Genomic DNA, 15,028 nt, shown 5'->3' with positions numbered 1-15,028 from the left:
AACCCTTCTCTCCTCCAATATTGACAAACACTATCATATTCACAGGAGAACAATGTCTCTATGTTTGCACCTGCCTTTTTTAGGGGTCATAAGGATGTTTTGTAGTTTAGCTGAATGTTTAGTGTATTTAAATTTGGTTGAAGTAGTACTACCCCTCACAGCCCCTCTAAAAAGACCTATCAAATACAAAAAGTATGTGAACATAGCATTAAAGCTGTGACAGAAAATGACAAATCCCAGAAACTCACATATTTGTGTACTTTGTTCTGAAGTTATAGCATAATAGAATGAAGGAAAACTGTCAGCCAACATGTTTGTCTTAAAGGGATACTGTCAGTTTGAACCAAGTCAGTTCTACCAGAGTGACCTAATTTCATTTTGGTGCTGTTAACTTACTCCTAAATCACCTGCACTTTTTATTTATTTATTTTAAACTGTTGGTTTCTGTTAATGTTTTGCTTACCTGCTGTTTGGAAAGATGCACACAGACAACAGAGTGTGCATATACTCAGCAGGGGCATTGGGGGCAGGGTGCGTGTGGAGGAGTGGGCATGTGAGGGCTCATAGCTTCCATAAACTGCACGAAGGAAGCAGTGGGAAACAAAAACCAGTATCCACTGTCCTCTGAGCTTCTCAGGTCCCCACCACCCACATAGTTTGGACTTCTTTTCCCCTGGCTCTGGCACAAATAGGGTGGGGCCTGCTGCCTCTCAACTGAAATGTCTGGCTCTTGGTTTGCCACTGATGCAGAGGCAGGGCAATCTACGGCCGTCTTTTCCAATATTTCCTGTTGTGGTGGCCATCTTAGATGAGCAGATTATTTGAGTGGAAATTCTCTAGCATTCAGTATTTTCCTAGTTTTCTATCGATTCTGACTTTACAGGATTGACACTAGCAAAAGCCTTCTCCTCTTCACAGAATTTCAACTTAACTCAGCTGTCAAAAAACTACGTTCTTTGTCTCCTAGACGCTGATCACCTTTCTGTGACATTACCAATAAAATGCATCACTGTTTCTTTAACTGTGGCTAAAAATAGGTAAATTTCATCAGCCATCAAAATGGCTGGCTGGCTGATTTAAAGGTGAACTTCAAAGTTGTAATTAGAGCTGATTTAATGTCAGATGCATATGCTGAATGCTCCCCACTAACCAAGCTGTGGGGGGGGACACACATCACAGAAATATTTAAACTCAATTAAAAAAATATTTTCTTCTCTCAGAAATCCTCCTGGCACTTCCTTCTCCTTTGACCATACCCCAGAATGAATCATTCTCTAATGTCACTGCTACCTAGTTTCAATGAGGCGTCTGATTTTAGTGATGTTGGAGAATGGCACATTTTTAGAAGCTGCAGTGAAGTAGGACATGTCAGGAGTAATTCCCAGATGGAATACTATTTTTAAAAAAGTAAAAGCTATTAACAGAGCCTGGCTAGTGGAGGCCTATATTTCCAGGCTTATCTCACTTTTAATTCCTCTTTGCAGTTTACATCTTTGTATACAAAGAAGAAATAATGGTCCAGATCCTGCAGTATGCTGCAGCATTTTGCACCCACCTCCCACCACAGTGCTGCTCTACAATTGGCAGATTGTCATTATCATTTGGATTGTGGTAGTGCCTAGGAGTCACAGTCATGGACCAGAGCCCTATTGTGCTAGGCACTGTACAAATACAAAACAAAAAAAGATGTGCGCTCTCTCTCTCTTTCAATCTTCTGGCCCTGTGTAGGAGGATCCTTTGATGGATCAGAGCTGGTCTGGATCCTACACCAAACCCTCATTCTAGTCTCTGGCACAGGGGGCATGGCCAGAGCATGGGGGCTGTTGGTAACTGGTATAGATAAGAATAGCATTCAGGATGCTTTTGTTTATGCCAGAGACTGGCCTAGTGCTGGGGCAGCCCCATGATTAGGAGAATGCAAAGATGGCTTTGTGCTCCCCCTCCTCAGGTGCACCAGGTACTTCATGGCTATAGTGAAGGATTCAGATCATAAGTAGTATAAGGAGGACGAAGGTTGGGGAGGGATTTAACTTTGTACAGTCTTACTGAAAGAATACCAGGTCTGCTCATTATTAATCCTCCCTTTTTATTGTACCAAAACAATAATCACCACTGATCAGCAGCTCTAAAAGCCTTACCCCTGTATCTGTACGACAAGAGGGTATAATTAACAATGTTATGGCAACACAATATTTACCTTGCCAATGGTGTTTCTGGTATTCCCCACATTAAGAATAAGAAATGCAATACATACTGCAATACATTTATGAGCTGTAAGCAGTACAATGTCCAGGTTTTAATGGCACCAACTGGTTTGAAACTTAGACACATCCTCTAGAACGCAGACTTACAAATGTTTTTCTTGTTTATCATTTCATTACAAAATTAATTCAAATAAAATAATATTGATGCTAGCTTTTGCTGATGGGGCCAGAAGACAGCCCACTTAGCGGCCCTTGGTTGGAAGGAAAGTAGTTGCGATAAAACAGGATTAGTACCGACCTAGGAATACTGCAGTCAAAATATGGAGAGATGTAGGATTCTGTCTGCCACTGGATGAAAAGAAATATTAAAGGAATACTGACAAGTTAAAATCATTGTAAAGAACTTTCTTGACCTGTGCTATACCACCACCTGAGAGTATTATAATCAAAAGACTTTTAAAAATCCAATTCACTTTCAGTTTGGATGCTGATGTTCAGTTTCATTTTTTTTATATGCACTGCTGTAGCCATGTTGGTCTCAAGGTAGTAGAGAGACAAGATGGGTGAACGAATGCCTTTTACTGGACCAACTTGTGTTGTTGAGAGACTTGAAAAAGAGCTCTGCATAAGCTTGAAAGCTTGTCTCTCTCACCAACAGAAGTTGGTCCAATAAAAGCCATAACTCTCACCCACTTTGCCACTTTTGTTTCTAGTCCATTTTATTTCCATATGCTCAATATAGCAAAGTTTGGGTTGTAGACACCAACTGGAAGAGAATTATTTTTGTTTAAAACCAACTGTTAGAAATTTCGAGTCAAATTTGAGTAGATTATGTCCCACTAATGTATTATTTTCTCAAATAACCAAAATACACAAAATAAAAGATCTTAAATTTGCATAATCACATGTGTGTGTTCTATCAAGATGACACACACATACAAATGGTATTTAGGCATATTTTAAAGAAAAAAGCATACTCATCCAATGGACAGCGGCACTGTTCCAGTCAATTGGTTAGAAACAACGTTCTGTTTTATAAAAGTTCAGTTATATTAATTGCATAAATGTGGAGTCTGGAAAAATGCTAGCCGAAACATCGCAGAATGAAATAGTTTAATAAAAAGCAGAAAAGACACAACAGATGACAGAGCCAACCAAGATGATTATTTATAAAGTAAGCAAAAATAATGAGATCATGTAACACTTTGTTGGAGTGCCCAGAGCTGCGAGTCACCATGATATCTCCCAGCTCAGTGAGAGAGACAGACTTCCAGGTGCTAAACTGGGTGTAAATGCCCTGACACTAGTCTTTTAGCCACCCCTACAGTCTCCTCTGGCAGAGCCATCCTTAAGATTTATGGGGCCCTATGCAGTATTATTAAACTGGTGCCCCTATGCCCGACAGCAACTTGGGCTTGCATGTGCATTTTAGGTAAGGGTGGTCTTTTGAAGGATTTATTTAAAAAAAATTTTTTTGAAGATCCACGCATTTAAGGCTAAAGATGAATAATCAAACAGTGCATCTAAAAATCTAAGAAAGGATTTTTTAGAGATGTGATTTTATAATCTTCAGCAACACACTAATGAAATATTTTTAAAGCAAATTTTAAACTAAGGTCCTGTAGACTGACATGTTCTGAGTAAATATTGCAGTCATGCCCAACTGGTTTTGTCAGTAAATTCAAAAACTGAAAGTATATACCTGGGGGTTGGCAAATGCCTCTTAAATGGCTTCATTACCACTTGCATGGCTCTTCAACAGTTTCAATGTTGTGCTAATAGGTCTGGCAGGCTGGAGGCTTTTTCATTCTTAACTTACTAGATCCCCTCTGGCCATGGCTACACTGGCGCTTTACAGCGCTGCAACTTTCGCGCTCAGGGGTGTGAAAAAAACGCCCCCCTGAGAGCTGCAAGATACAGCGCTGTAAAGCCTCAGTGTAAACAGTGCCGCAGCGCTGGAAGCGCAGCTCCCAGCGCTGCAAGCTACACCCGCAGAGGATGTGGAGTACGTGCAGCGCTGGGAGAGCTCTCTCCCAGCGCTGGCGCTGCAACCACACTCGAAACTTCAAAGCGCTGCCGCGGCAGCACTTTGAAGTGCAAGTGTAGCCATACCCTAAGGGCTTATCTACACTGGCACTTTACAGCGCTGCAATTTTCTTGCTCGGGGTGTGAAAAAAAACACTCCCCTGAGCATGGCAAGTTTCAGCACTGTAAAGTGCCAGTGTAGACAGTGTACAAGCACTAGGAGCTTCGCCCCTTGTGGAGGTGGATTTTTTAGAGCACTGGGACCCAGTGCTATGCCGCAACCACACAAGCCATGTTAAAGCACTGACGTGCCCTCACCAGGCTGCAGCAGCCAGCTGTGGCTTGAGACTCAGAGATAGAAAAGCATTTATACTTTTATCCAGGACAGTCAAACTTTCACTCTGATTGCAGTAGCACATATAGAGCTGGCCATTATATATCTCAAGGAAGACTATAGTTGTCACAATAGGGTACAGAACTACCAAAATGCTTGAGACTCAGAGATAGAAAAGATTTATTAGAGCCTTAAATCCCAAGGAAAGGGCAGGATATTATCCCCTGATAAATAACATTTAAGATACTAAATTGATACCTCACTTGATCTTAGCAGAGGAGAGTGAACAAGTTAGATTAGTTCTCATTAGGAGACTGACTGAAGGTGACCTCCTGTAATTCAAATTGCTAAAAATATAAAGGCAATTGATAAATCATATAGAAAACTGCTAATATTGTTCCTTGGCTTATTAAACTAGGAAATAATTTACCTTGTGGCAGAAAGTTCTGAATGCCATTTTAAAAACCCTTGACAGCTACAGGGACTAAATCTTTTAGCTCTAGGAAAATGGTTTTGTTTTTCTTTTCTTCAGCAACAATAATACAATGGAGCATAATGCCGTGGTATAAATAAAATCCCAATTCCAGTTTGCAGTAAGAGCTAAACACATTACATAACTTCTCTCCTATTGGAAGTTGCATAATGATTTAAGACATCTCTTTGCTCAGATTCATAGGATACAAGTAACGACTCATCTAGGTTTTGCATTGAGAAATGCAGCCTGTTTGCCAGCACAGAAGTTATGGCTTTGTTGTAATGTAACACACAAATATCAACATTCAAATAATAAAAAGCTTCTAAATAATAATATTGATGGACGCATATACAGATGAAAGCAAAATGCCTCTTCCAATTTACTTGTAAACTCAACACAATGTTTCATGAAAGAATACACAATACACTCATCCATTGCTGGGGTATGCTGAGCTCTCCATTTGGGAAAGAAGCAATTCCACATCAATTTATAAAATGCCACATCAAAAAAGCATTGTTGTATGTCATGCTCAAAATGAAACATTCCTCAACACAAAGCAATTTAAAATGTCATTTCAGGAACACATGTTCATTTGTCAGCAGCTGGGAAGCCAGAGTTCAGAAACAGTAGAGGAAAACACCTGCTTTTTTCCCAGAATGGGGCAAAGTCTGGTTAATAGGAGGGATGGGGTAACATCCCAGCCCCAATGCAAATAAACTGCAGAGATGGAAATCTCATGGATGGCAAACACACAGAGATCAATCTCAGATTGTCTTCTGTCCCCACGCACTTAGCCGGGCACACACTCAATCTGGTGACCAGTGTAGGAGTAGGTTTAGAAGATGTCACAAATCTACTGTCTGGCTAGATTTTCCTTCAAGCAGAAACAGAGGCTTTGGGCGGGGGAGGGGGGTCTGACCCAAAGCAACTGAAGAAAAAATTCAGTTTAGTTCAAACAGAAAACAGAAAAACGTGAAAAAAATTCAATTCTGAAACACATGGTGTTTCCCAGCTCTGCAGCTATGAGCCTGGAAGCCATGAGAACATCACCTGAAGCCAGGGTTCTCAGGGCTTCTAGGCTCACAGCTGTGGAGCCAGGAGCCAAGCCCCACCTAGAGTCAGTGCTCCTAATACTTCCCAACTTCCTGTCATTGAGCTGAGTGCCTGGAAGTCCAAAGAGCCATAGCTGGAGCTGGATCCCCTAGGGCTGTAAGGACTGCCAGGCTCCTGGCTCCACAGCAGAGTGTCTGAAAACCCTGGAAGCCCAGGCATGGTGGGCCTGTCCCAGAGTTTTGGACCATGGAATCAGTGGGGTCTCCGGGAGCTCACCAGGAATCCCTGCAGGATTCCCATGGGTCGAACATTTCAAGCCCATCAAATCAGCATTTCACTGGAAAATTTGGCTCAGCTCTACTCCTGAATCCAGAATGAGGAGAAAGACAGTCAAGCTGCAAGACTAACACGATGACAGTTTAGTGAAACTACAGACCTTTGTTCTCCTCAGTCATCTATACTCTGACTCCAAAGCTCTCCGCTTTCCTAAACCCTCACAGATCACCATGATCCACTGACAAACTACAGCAGATAAAAAGGAAAGGTAAAAAGCTAGAACAAAACTGATTCCAATTCTGACTGACAACATCTATCTAAACAATTACATATGATGATCACTCCAGCATCCAAGCATTTGGAATATCTGCAATAGAACAAGGAGTTCTTGCAAGCCTAGTGTATCCACCAGAATTTGGCAGGATCCAAAAGGACCACCCTCTTACGTAACATAACATATCAGCAAAATCATGGTTGGCTTAAGTTTTTTGTCAATGCCAGGTTGGACTATTACTGTTTCTCACTCCCCCAGGGCAGACCAAAAAACCTCCACTTTACTCGTAAACTCCAGCTTGTACAGCATGAAAGCAGTCATCTAAAAAAAGAGAGAGAGTCCTTAATTGACACAAATCTAAGAACAATGAATCACCATACTGTATCTAGCCAATCTTCCATTTGGTCCAGTATCCTACTCTCACAGTGGCAAATACCAGTTATTTAGAGAAAGGTGAAGAAATATTATAGTGCACAATTATAGAACAAGCTGCCCATAAGATTTTTATTTTTTCTAAATTAGCAGTTCGCTTATGACCAGGTGCAGCAGGATTTACAGGTGGTTTTTTTTTAAATTCTCATCTAAAGCGTGGATGTTCTCAACGCCCTTTTAAACATCCAGTGTTAATTGAATCCTATGAAATTTTTGTCCCAAATACTATCTTACAACAAGTGCCACATGCTGGATTTATGCATGTGGAAGAAAGTGTAATAAAGTATTTGCTTTTATTGGTTTCAATCCTGTTGTCTTTCACATTCACTGAATGTCTTGTTCTTATTCCTTCTAATTTGCAGCCTGGAAGGGGGATTTTCCATCTCAATAGATAGGCTGAGAGTGCGAGTGCTTGAACACTTAACTATAACATTTCTATTGAAATGGTAAAGTATTTGGTGAAGTTGCTGAATCATGCTGGACTCTTTTCAGACTTCAGGTGCACAAAGCATTTCTTAGGCATTTAAAGTGCTTTTGGAAAAGTTGAGCAGAAGATGTAAAAGCAATTCACAGCAGCTGATACATGGATTCTGCTTGGGAAAGTCAGGCTCTTCTTCTATCTTCAGCAACATGAAGGAGAGAGTATTTGACCCATTTTTCTAAAATGTAGTGACCGGAATGGCATTAGGACAACCTGAGGCTCTTGTAGGGCCTTCTGCAGGATACCTAGAATCAAACTGATGAAAGTGCATGCTTTGTTCAGAGCTTGAAATGTTAGGTTCAGCTCTATATTACATAATATAGGTGCTGAAAGTGCAGTTCTACTCTGAACGTTGCATGTATATAAAAATGACGTCATGGGTGGGCTTTCATCATGATTGTGACTTAATGACTTCCAGATGAATTTTGCTCATCTTGCTAGTTTGAAAGATGAGGTTTCCAACTGCCACAACTGCAAACTCAATCTGAGATCTGAGAGTGAGTCTGTTTTCTGTCTGGTTTGTACATCCTCACCATAACTAAATAACTCTGCCTTGTTACATTTGTGCAAATCCCATTGCTTTCTATGCAGAGGTAAATACAGTTGCTTAGGTGTGAATGAGGGCAGAATCTGGCCTTGAATCTGTAATTTAGTAATTCTGTCCATGATACACAAGGCAGGCAGGCAGGCAGTAGTAATTTTGTATATTTTACACACACCCACCCATACCCCTGAGCTGTTTCTCTCACTGTGCGCCTTAATAGCTGATTGATGAATGGCACTGCTGCTAAAAGTCTCATTCTGTCCTCCTTAACTGAAAGGTCATTGACCATAATATTGGGCTTTGAAAATTCAGGTGAATTCTGTAAACAGGAAAATCTTCCGGATATAATCAGAGTGCAGAAGATACTTCCATCTCAGAAAGACAAGTCTTGCATAATCCAGCAAATATACAGCATTTTGATGTCTCTTAAAGGAACACTGTTAACTTGAAAAACCACATTCCTATCTGAAAATCTGTACCTACTATTGTTACGAGCAACACAAAGATTACTATAACAAAGACAGAGAAACAGTCTTTTTTCAGTTTACTTTGTGCCTTTAGTGCTTTTATTTTGATTTGACATAAGAACACAAAGAAGCCTACCTAATGCCTATATGTGCCTTGCCCAACAATTAAAATCACAATCCATGCAAAACAACAAAAATTAAAATCACAATCCATGCAAAACAACAACAAAAATAGCAACACTTTGTGTATTCTTTCAATACTGCCAACCCCAAGCATTCAAAAACCATGTCAGGCCCCCAAAATGATGAATGGCATAAAAATCATAACATCGTTGAAACAACAAAATGTGTGTTTTTATTTTCCTTCTGGTGTCTGAGTCTTCAGCATGATCTTGGGTTACATTTTTAGGCTTTTCTCTGTAACCATAAGAGCTAGAAACTTACTTTAAAAAAAAAATGAAATCTGAGATTGTCCTCTTATAGGAGAGCTTTAAGAAGAGTACAAGATATTGTGAGACTTGCAATAAAAGCATGAGTTGGCAAAAACCCTTTTTCATTTTTACTGTTTGCTTGACAGGCTGTGGCCAGGGCCAGATCCAGCTTTTTTGTTGCCCCAAGCGGCGAAGAAAAAGAAAAAAAAAAGAAAAACTCGATTGAGCTGCTGCCAAAGTGCCGCCGAAGATGGAGAGGGAGTGAAGGACCTGCCGCCAAATTGCCGCCGCAAACCCGGATGTGCTGCCCCAGCAATGAATGGACTGTGGCCCCTTTCTATTGGCTGCTCCAGGCACCTGCTTCCTTTGCTGGTGCCTGAAGCTGGCCCTGGCTGTGGCACTTCTTGGCTCTGGCACCAGCCTGAGGACAAAATCTCACACTCTGTCCTTGAGGCAGCTCACTTGCATGCACATCTCTAGTTAGGCCCTGCAAGTGGACGTTTACCAGTCACAGCAGCAGCAAAGCAAACTGAAAAGGCAACAGACAAAAACGCATACAAGAGAAGAAAGGGATAGGAACTGAAGGAATGGATCTGCGCACATTTGGGGGTGCTCCTTTGGGCCTGTCCACTCTGATTTGCTGGAAAGACCATTCAGAAAATCATCAGGGGAGCAAGAAAAACAACAAAAGACCTTGTCAGTTGATGATCTGGACCAGCATGTGTTCCCTCTTTCCCTAGTTTTTGAGATTCTCAATGCTTTTGTACAGACTAAAGTGTTTTCTTTTCCAGTGTTTGAAATTCTAATTAAGCCTTACATTAATATTAGTTGATCATTATAATACAGGAACAGCCATCAGAGAGAATTTGTTCTGTTGTATGTGACATAGGATCTGATTTTCCTCTTACCCCAGTTTTACTCAGGTGATTTCAATGCAGGTACTCCTAATTTCCACCAGGCTCAGAGGAGAATCAGACTTATAGTTTGTCTAAGCTACTGCGTTATTAATCCTCTCAATTATGCAGCCTGGCAACTGATTTCTAGTTCCAGTTTTTGAGACTCTAAATGAGCCCCTTCCCATATCTGATAACCAGCCATGATGAAAACAGGTAGGTCAACTATATACATTTTATGTTAAGTGGAGGAAGGGGAAAAGATTCACTGTATTACCAAAATATGAGGCTAAAATTTTAAAATACAAAATAACTTTGAAAATAGTTTTGATGTTACCTTGAAAGGCAACGTATCCCTCATTGTATCAAAACAAGGCTGTGATGTTCCTTAAACTGTACAAACAACTGAATATTTTTTAGACATATACACTGCTTTAATACTCTCTTACAACTACTTCTTCTGTTTCTTTTTCTTCCTAAGCTGTGGCCTGTCTCTAACCTCCCTCTTGACAAAAGAAATCAGTACTGCGGCCTAGGACATATAGTCTGGATTTTGACTTTTCTTATGAAAGAAAAATCTTGTTACTGAGGAAAGAATGAAGACTCTGTTGTTTTATCAACACCTCTGAGAGAGATTGCTTAGATAGATATCCAAAAATAGGAGCAGAATGGAGAATGTAGAAGCTTGACAGATGACTATTCTATCCCAAATAGGTTCTTACACCATACTCATCACTATAGTATCTGCACCTTCCAGAAGCGCATTAAGCAACATGACTACCATCTGTCATGTGTTTGTTCTCTCCTCCTCTCTCCAGAGGGAGAAAAGTGTGTAGTGGAGTGTCTTGTCTGCTGTTTAATACATGTGTTGCTATGTATTTATGTTACAGAAAGCAAGGTTACAGAAATATGTCTTAGGCCAGAAGGTGGTGAGGTTTCTGAAGTTCCTTCACAAGGCTGTGATGTTCCTTAAACTGTACAAACAACTGAATATTTTTAGTTCCTGTGGGAGTTCATTCCACAATCTTGGATTGGCCCCAAGAAAGTTCTGTTGCCCACACAGATGCGTTTAACCCTTACTGTACAGAGTTCCCATGTGCCAGGGGAACATAATTATTCACCATGGTCTTCATATCCCAGAGCTTTAGGAAGTATTTTAGATATTTTGAACTCAAGGCCTGGAGCACCTTGAAGATAAGAACCGAGACCTTGAACTTGATTTGAAATTCTGCTGTGCTTGAAGTAGCCTGTGTTGCTGAGGAGACACACTGAAGCCAACTAGAGATGGATCCATCTAATTGTTCTTGCTTTTTCCTTTGTCTTTGTTTCTTTTTTTATTCTGCCTGTCATTCTGTATGCCATAACTTAAGACCATAAGCTTGACCATACTGGCTCAAATCAATGGTCCATCTAGCCCAGTATCCTTTCTCTGATAGTGGCCAGAGCCAGATGCTTTTGACAGTTGGAGATTTAGGGACATACGGAGCATGGAGTTGCATCCCTGAACATTTTGGCTAATAGCCATTGATGGACCGATCCTCCATGAATTTATTTAATTATTTTTTAATCCATTTATAATGTTCGTCTTCACAACAACCCATGGCAACAAGTTCCACATGTGTCGTGTGAAGAAGTATTTCCTTTTGTTTGTTTAAAGCCGAATTTAACCAAGTGATTCCTAGTTCTTGTGTTATGAGAAGGAGTAAATAACACTTCCTTATTTACTTTCTCTACACCAGTCATAATTTAATAGACCTCTATCATATCCCCCCTTAGTCATCTCTTTTCTAAAGAGAAAATCCCACTCCTTTTAATCTCTTCTCTGATGAAAGCTTTTCCATCCCCCAATCATGTTCACTGCCCTTCTCTGTAACTTTTCCAATTCTAATATATTTTTTTTTGAGATAGGACAATCAGAACTGCCTGCAGTATTCCAGGTGTGGGCGTATAATGCATTTATATAGCAGCATAATGATATTTTCTGTTTTATTATCTCTTTCCTAATGGTTCCTAATATTCTGTTAGCTCTTTTAAGTTCTACTGCATACTGAGTGGATGTTTTCAGAGAACTATCCACAATGACTCCAAGATCTGTCTCTTGAGTGGTAACAGCTAATTTAGAACCCATCATTTTGCATATATAGTTGGGATTATGTTTCCCAATATGCATTACTTTGCATGTATCAATGTTGCATTTCATCTGCCATTTTGTTGCCCAGTCACCCAGTTTAGCAAGATCCATTTGTAAATCTTCACAATCAGCTTTGGACTTAACAATTTTAAGAAACTGTGTATCATCTGCAAATTTTGTCACCTCACTGTTCACCCCTTTTTCTAGATCGTTTATGAATATGTTGAACAGCACTGGTCCCAGTACAGACCATTGGGTGACTCTACTATTTACCTCTCTCCATTGTGAAAACTGTCTGTCTATTCCTACTCTGTTTCCTCTCTTTTAACCAGTCAATGATCTATAAAATGACTTTCTCTCTCATCCCATAACTGCTTAGTATGCTTAACAGCTTTTGATGAGGAACTTAGTAAAAAGCTTTCAGAAAATCCAAATACACTATATGTCTGTTGATTGCCTCAAAGAATTCTAATTGAATTTGGAAAGGCATGATGATTTCCCTTTACAAAAGCTGAGTTGACTCTTCCCCAACAGGTCATGTTTATCTACATCTAATAATTTTGTTCTTTGCTATAGTTCCAACCAAGCTGCTACAGAAGTTAGGCTTACCGGCCAAAATGAACAGTCGCAATTATGCTTACTAGTTTAAAAAGAGAGTTACTCTAATTAAATTGTGAAAGGATTATAGAATTATGTTTTCCATCCCTCTTACTAAGCAGAAAATCAAGGTCTTTGCATCTAAAATGAGCAGTGCTCAAAGTCAGCTAAAGGCCACATTTCCACACAACTCTCTCTTTAAAAAAAGCTACTTGAAAGACGGTATATTCTGATTTAGTGTGTGGTTTTATAAAGGGTATATTCAATAGTCCACAGAAACAGATCAGAGTTCTCATGCTCTGTTTGTGGAAAGAAAAATATATTTCTCCAATAGAAACACAGCTATTAAATGTCAGCACCTGGAGCCAGGGAGCCAGGCACCATGGACACATCTTGCACACTGGCCATCTACCAACTTTACGGTTCTGCCTGCAGACCTTCAAGAGCGGCTGCAGAGTAATTTAGGTTTAATTTACCAAATGTAACCAACAACAAAGACCAAGTAATTAGGAATGCATTGCTTAGCCAGTTGCTGGGGTGACATTTGTCCAAAGAGGATGAGACTATTGCCAAACTCTTGATGTGTAAGTTCCCCTGGATATAGATGGGCATGCTTCTAGGAAGTCTCTCCATCAAAGAGAGGAGAACAGGAAGAAACCCAAAGTTAGTGAACAGAAGGCAGCTAACAGGCTAAGGTGATCCACCTGGTCCTAACATTGCACCAGGAAAAACGCCTTCAATGTTCAGCAGACACAGAAGCACTATCAAACTATTGCTTCAGATGCTGCTATTGTAACTAATTGTTCCCTTTGTCTTTTACTGTCTCATTGTCATCACTGATGTCATGATATCCTATGGCAGCAGCCTGGAGGGAGTGGGCTTATTTACACAGCTCCAGTAATGTGACTGTCTGGGTAAATCAAATCGGTCACACTCAGCAATGCTTACATTAACAGTAGGGTACTGTTTGGAGACGAAACCTTGCATCATAGGGCACTGGAGTTGGTCCCCAGCTCAAGGAGACATACTCACACTAGCTCTGATTGAGCCAGCATGCTAAAAGCAGGGTACAGCGGCAGTAGTGAGTGAGGCTAGCTGCTAAGACTGTGTGCTTGTCAGAGACACTGGGTACATGCTCCGGGTAGCTAGCGCCTCCCCGTTTGTGCTGCCACAACTATATTCTGTTTTTAGAGCACTAGCTCAGTGACAGCTAGTGAGAGTATTATCTCGAACTGGGAATCACAACCCCAGCTCCAAGTGAAGATATACCCTTACTGTGTGGCTGCTATTCCTGCTACTGCTACAGCGGCTGTGTGTGCGCGCAATTGTGTATATCCTTTCTTGGCTAAACTCTGCCTGTTTTTTTGACTCTGCTGTAAATTGGTGTTTGCTATGAAAGGCTTTTTTGTGTGCCCCCTGCCTGGCCTAAATTCCAGCATAGCTCCCTGCAGTCCCCTCTTGTTTAACACCAAGCTGAGAAAAATCCTGGCTCTTGATTTTATTTGGACTTTCATTTGCTAGGCCCAATCCTGAGCACCTGCAAATTCCTGAGCGTCTGTGAACGTGATGGGAGCTGTGGGTGCTCAATGCTGCTCAAGATAAAGGCTTGTTAAAAAAAAAAAAAAAAAAAGAAAAAAAAAAGAGAGGGAGCATGTCAGAGGTCAGCAGGGTACCAGACTACATATATGCAATTTCCAAAAAAGCACAGACTGTCTCTTGTACGTGCATTTAATGCCTCAGACAACGGAGTATGTGGTGTGTAACAGTTTATCTATATACCCCGATATGAACATATCAGAGAACTAAGTTTTCAGACATTACACCAGCCCTCTCCCCGCTCACTACCACCAAAAATGAATGACACGCTGCCATTCAAGAATTCATGACCACCACATTTGAATTGGCTTTTCACTTTTTTTCTATGCATAAATGAGAAAAAGATAAGCAACTTCTTTTTGTCAGGTGCAAAATTCTCTGGAATGAAATGGCAAAACATTTTGCCACTTTTGCATGGACCTAAAAATTTATTCTTATATTTTTCTAAAAACTTTTAGATTTCACAGCTATCACTGAGTTTCATTTAGCAGAGAAAAACATGAAATGCAGAAACTTACAGAAAAAAAAATTATCCACTGAACACTGACAACAGGCTGCTTTAAAAAAATGGGTCAATACATGGAACTGTTATTAGCCATACAAATCTTTATTAATCTTTTTACCTTTATAATATATGAATGGGCCAAATTCAGTTCTCATTTACACTATTGTAAACATGGAGTAACACCATCGAGATTAGCGTTCTAAACGAGAGCCAAATTTGGGACAATATGCAATGGGTGAAATTGAGACTAGCACAAGGCCTGTGCACCACTTAAGCTCCATTTTGATGACTTCAGTGGTGTGACTTTAGC

At 40.4% G+C, this 15,028-nt stretch overlaps 2 protein-coding genes across 8 annotated transcripts in view; one reads left to right on the top strand and one right to left on the bottom strand.

Moving 5' to 3' along the window:
• PDE7B (phosphodiesterase 7B) overlaps positions 1-15,028 on the top strand; it is a 708,282-nt gene that overhangs the window by 500,687 nt on the left and 192,567 nt on the right. The gene's annotated exons all lie outside the window — the stretch shown is intronic.
• The window catches only part of MAP7 (microtubule associated protein 7), a 197,130-nt gene that overhangs the window by 69,425 nt on the left and 112,677 nt on the right, over positions 1-15,028 (bottom strand). The window lies entirely within an intron of this gene.

The sequence above is a fragment of the Gopherus flavomarginatus genome, chromosome 4, assembly GCF_025201925.1.
Source record: "Gopherus flavomarginatus isolate rGopFla2 chromosome 4, rGopFla2.mat.asm, whole genome shotgun sequence".
Classification (NCBI taxonomy): domain Eukaryota; kingdom Metazoa; phylum Chordata; order Testudines; family Testudinidae; genus Gopherus; species Gopherus flavomarginatus.
Note: the sequence above shows the minus strand (reverse complement) of the source record. Positions and strands in the feature narration are given on the sequence as shown.